Consider the following 6,000-nt stretch of genomic DNA (forward strand, 5'->3'; position numbering starts at 1 on the left):
GAGAGGGGGAAGGCTGTTGTGAGATCAGCACACTGTAAATGCACCAGATTGGCTTTACTACCATCACTCCCTACCCTTTCAATCTCAGCATGCAACAAGGATGCAGGTGGAAGGAGGTCAGGTAAGTGTGATGCAGCCCAAACCCATTCACTACAGATGGGAAACAGTTGCATAAACAAACAAACAAACAAACTTTTTACCTACCCTCCCTTTGTATCCTACCCACTTTTATGGGCAAAACTATAGTTCAGCCCTAGTCTTGTAGTTTAATTCTTTGTTTGCTCTAAACCTAATACACAGCAAAATGCAATGCGAAAAGCACGTTTATAGGCACCTGCATAGTGCTAGTAATTTCAGAGCATTGTGTATTATACATAATAGCCTGGACCATTAATTCCTGAACTCACCAGCCCTTCATTGTCTGTCTGTCTATATTTCCCTCCTCTTGCTTTTCCAGAAGATTCCCAGCTTCTCAGTAGGTTGATGGGTTGCTGTTGATTAATTTCCATGTTTTAATGTCCACATCAATGTCACTTTTAAGTGGTTGACTTTACTGGGGGAGAAATTTATGTTAGCTTCACACCCCAGTCATTTTTCAGAATTGACATAAAATTAAGACAAACGTATCCATTCAAAACTGACGTCAGCAGGAGCCTTAATATTCGCGTCCATGTAAAGTCGCATATAAAATAGGTCTTAAAAACTCTTGGTTCTTTTTAAAAACTTCTGCAACTCCAGCCCCAGACTTTCTACTCCTGCTTTTATTTTATAGATGTAGTGCCATTACAGGAATGACACTTATTAGGGCTTTTGTGGCCTAACATTTTGAATTGAAAAGGTTGCCATTCGGTTGATTAGCTTTCCCTTTCATTATGGCCATTTGTTCTGGCCCTAGCCAACCTGATGTTCTGGCCAGACACAGATATTGGACTCCCTTCCTTTAATGGCTCAGTAACCCCCCTCTGACATATCCCATCCCCTTCTGTGGCATGCCCTCCATTGATTCAAACACTACTGCTTGGAACATAGCAACCTAGGAAGCTGCATTGTACAGATCATTGGTCCATCTAGATAGTATTGTCTGCACTGACAGGCAGTGACTCTCCAGGGCGGGAGTCTCTCCCAAGCCTGCCTGGAGATGTTGGGGGTTGAACCTAGGACCTTCTGCATATGACTCAGCTGTTTTATGACTCAGCTATGACCCTTCCTCTCTGATCTCTGCATTGCACAGCAGTTTCTGCTTCCTCTCTGCTGTTTGATGCAGAGATGCTTAAGAAACATGTCCTATGGATGTCTAGCAACTGCAGCATGTTTCTCCCCTCTTCCCCCCAATCCTTGAGCTGGGAAAATTTAACTGGTTTAACCAGACAAAGCCTCATCAGGGATTTTAATGACAGATGGTGGCCTTCACAGCAACATTCAGGACAACTGTTCTATGTATTCAATAAATAGACCAGGTGCCGTACCTGTTTTTAAATTTCGTATCTGTTGTCACCTACTGATTAATGTGCTTCGGTGGAACAATTCCAGGCCAGTATCAATGTGCTCCTATCAAAATGAAATTGTAGAGGGAGTGGCTTGTACCAACACATATCTGAAACAAGGCAAGTGGGGCGAGTTCATCAGGCCAAAGCGCCTATCAGTTACAAGACCAGGGTTTGGTTTTCTTTGTTTTTAGCAGGAACTTCGGCCAAATTTTTGCCTGAGCCAAAATTCCACCTATAGCTGTAATCAATAAAGTTGTGGCCATTTCTAATCCAGATCATTGTCTACTTGAGATTATTAATTATATCTTACATTTAGCTACTGCCCGGGGGCGGGGGGGGGGGGGTAGTGGTGGCACTACAACTGGGCACATCATTTTCCCCAGAAAAAAGCACTGTATAACTGCTTACTACAATATATTAGAGATATAAGAAAGCCACCCAGAGTGTAAAAAATGAAAGAGTGCACACTACACTATCCTCCTTCAGAGACAAGGAACTTCAGGAGTAAGACTGAAATGTAGGCACATGTCACACTGAAATAGCATCTCACTTAGAGTGCAGCGAGGCATAAACTGAGCTGAATGCTTTCTCCTCTCACTAACATAACATTATTCCAGCATGATATGTACGGCAGAGTATTGTAATTATCCAAGTCCTAAATTAGATTTTTATATATATATATATAAAGAACTAGCCTTTATTTCCCATAATTTCATATATGCCCTAATGTTTTCTACAATGCAATATTAGTTGTTTACAAACATTGTCTTATTAGAGCCATTCAGTGTCTCCGTTTTTTTTAAAAAATAAGCCAGCCACAGCCCCTTCGCAATCTTGCACCCCAGTCATTAACGAAGATGTGTAATGGTGAAAATAGCCAGGTTGGCATGTCTTCAGCTCTAAAATTGTACGAATGCTCCTGCTCTCTGTTGAACTTCTGCCATTTACCTTGAAATAATTAAAAGAGTCTCATGGTTTTATTTTTATAAGACAAGCGCAGTGATCGAAGCACGTTTGGTTTCAAGTTACCACCGCAGAGCTAGTCAGCTATCCCCAAAGTCTTTTGCTCCCGTTCTCGTGTCAGCGTGAGATCACAAGCCTCCCAGTTACCCTTCGGGTGCTGACGGTGAGGGTCATGCTCTCACAGCAGCATGTGAGAAACCATGCCTGACTTGGGGGGGGGGGATCATTCTTTTGCCCATAAAAGGAATGAATCAACGAATGTGTACACAAACTTCCTAGTATTGAAAATTGGGGCTGTTTGCTACCTTCTCACAGTACAGAGAGCTGATTTCGACAAGCACTGTGGTCCATTGTGTGAACAATCTGCTTTCAAACTTGTCCTTTCACAGTGAAGATTTGTATCCACAAAAAAGATCAAGGAGAGATTAGCCATTGGGTTGAACCTGCTACAGAGCAAAGGCAATGCTAGATAAAGAACCCCTGCCGTGGCTAAAATAGATGGATCCTTTACAATGCGTACAAAAGGGGGGGCACAATTTTTTTCTCTGTCCTGGACTTCTTAAAAAAATCGTAACATGTGAAATAGTGGCTACCCTCAACAATAGACAAAAGAGCAATGGGCACTTTTTCCCTAGAGGCAGGCAAATTTACTGATACGGATAGTACATCTAACAGCATTGGAACAAAATACACTCTGTAATGCAAAAGGTATTTTTGTGCGGGGGGGGTTAGGACAGGGCAAAATAAAATGAACAGGCATGTGTGGGTGTGCATTTGCTTCTCTCTAGTTTTTGGTGTGAAGATTAGTATAGGGTTATATAGAACTACAGATGCTGCAAATATGGAAAAGCTTTGAAAGGGGGTCACACATTTACCTCCCTTTGCAGTGCTGAGGAAGAAGATTGATTTTTTTAAAAAATGGGCTATATCGCCAAGTTGGAATGTGTGCAGAGGACGGCAACCAAGATGATCAAAGGTCTGGAAACCAAGCCATATGGAGAACAGTTGAAGGTGCTGGGTATGTTCAGCCTGGAAAAGAGGACAGCCATCTTAAAATATCTTAAAGGCTGTCACATGTAAGATGGAGCAAGCTTGTTTTCTCCTGCTCTAGAGAGTAGGACTTGAACCAATGGTTTCAAGTTGCAAGAAAGGAGATTTCAACTAAACATCAGGAAGAATATTCTGATGCTAAGAGCTGTTTGACAGTGGAAGGGACTCCCTCAGAAGGAAGTGGACTTTCCTCCCTTGGAGGTTTTTAAGCAGAGGTTGGAAGGTCATTTGTCACAGATGCTTTAGTTGAGATTCCTACATTGCTCGGGGTTGGACAACATGACCCTCAGGATCCCTTCCAACTCTACAGTTCTATAGTTCTATGATAGAGAATTGTGTCGCCAGAAAAGAATTTCTTAGCTAATTATTCTCTGAGTCCCATCCAAGTCAATGGAGCAAGTGTGCTTATGCCAAAAAGTAGGGGCAGCAATCTACAAAACTCTCCAGGACGGGATTCATAAACTGTCTGCTTTAGATCAGGTATATGGGATGTGTGGCCCAACAGATGTTATTGGAATCCAACTCCAATGAACTCCAGCCAGCATGACCAATAGTCGGGAGTGATGGGAGATGTAGTCCAAAACAATCTTATTCCTGCTCTAGACCTTTGATGTTTCCAGAATGTGGGGCAGGAGTGGAAGTGTTTGTTGTGCAAACTTTATCCCAACATGTTAAAGTCAGTTTCTCATTATTTTCAGAACTATCAGACTTTCCAAAGTGAATCCAAGTCCTGCATTGTCACCAGTGAAAGCAGTAGTGGATTTTTCCAGGAGCATTAGAGACCTCTCTACTAATTTCAAACTCTACTAATTTACTTACACGGCTGTAGTTGCACCTAGGAATTCAGTTACTTCTCAGTTTAATGCAAACCACTGAATTTGTATGTCCCAAAACAATATACAAAGCAAAGCACAGATAGCCATTGAAATTCACAATTATCTGAATATTGCGATACAAGTCTCCAGCAAAAAACATGTACAAAAATGCACATATTACAGGTAAGTGTGCATAAAAGTGTATACATTCTTAAAAATAACAAGTTTTATATTTGAGGAAATTGCTTGCAAAAATGTGTATATTAAGAGAAATGTGCATTAGAATGCTGACAAGTTTTGGGGAGAATTTTGTTTGGGATGTGGAAATGTGGTGAGCTGAACTTAAGATTGCTAAAATGAGAAGCTGACAGAAACAAGGCAGAGCAGCCTAACCCTCCCAACTTGTCCTGGGCTGGGGGAGGGTTTGGATTGGGAGGTGGTCCTCTGCCCAGCTCTGCTGGCTAAGCTGACCTCACATTGGTCAATGCTGACAGAGTGACAAGCGACACTTAGTGCAGAGCTTTCCCTACCACCCACCAAAGGAGGGGCAGGGGGAAGTGCCACTGGCAGGCCCCTAAACAAGGTTTTCCAGTGGCGAGGAGGGAATGTGCCAGGCCCAGTCACTTGACCAGCTCTGGGATATTGCAGCAATCATCATGTCCCCCACCTTCCACCCAAGCAGAAGCTTCCTGCTCCAGCACCCAGAGCAGTGCACATGTGGGGGCATGGCTGGCGTACGTCTCAGGGGGCATGAAGCTCATCCCGGGTGGTGCGTGGCGAGTTGTGTGCGTCCTGGGGTGGTGTGCGTGATGTCACCCCCCGGGATGACACCTGGTGTGGACCGCACCCCCCGCACCCACCTTCCACCGCCAGTGCACCCAAGTCACCATTCATGGCAGGGCTGCAGATATGGCTGTGGCCCCATCATTCTGTAAAGCCCCACTAGTCATCAGCCAGGGTCTGGGTTGCCTCCTAAATTACTATTAAGGAGAAAGACAAATGCTTACTCAAGGTAAAAATGCTTACTCAGGGTAAAAAGATTTGTTCATAGATTTGTTCATCTTCTTACTTGGACCCTGTTTTACAGACACTTGGTGCCAAAAGCAGTAATTGCTGAATAAGTGTTTGAGGATTTGGTGATGGGGACAGATAGCACTTCCAACTTGCAATATTACTAATAGAAACTATAATGACTGACCACTGGATTGGAATCATCTGCATGCTCTGTGTTTTATTTAGTTTCCTGAGGATATTCTTTCTGATTCAGTTCAAATGTTTGGTGATGGAGAGCCAATTTTGATATAATGGAGGGCTTGGCATTGGAATTGGAGCAAGGCAGTGGTTTGTTTCAACACAGCATCATCATCCACAATGCACTTTTGGCAAACAAATCAGGCCTGTGTCCAGCCTAGAATTGCCAAGTCAGTATGCATAAAATTATTGGATGAGCTTTCAGTTGTAAAAGAAGCCCCACTGAAGATCCTTGAGGAATATTGGAGTAGAAGTTTTTCTGTTGTGCTTGCCAGACTATCTCCCACGTGTACACTTCTCACATCAAAATGAAAAGCAGAATTTTCCCCCTTTGTTTTCTTCTATCAGTTGAAACATTCATGTTTGTGGGAAATGCCAGTTTTATTCCAGCCCCCTTAGATTAGGGGTTGGATGGAGGGGCTGTTCTGTTGATT

This window comes from Podarcis tiliguerta (assembly GCF_965153285.1).
Source record: "Podarcis tiliguerta genome assembly, chromosome: 11".
Lineage (NCBI taxonomy): Eukaryota > Metazoa > Chordata > Lepidosauria > Squamata > Lacertidae > Podarcis > Podarcis tiliguerta.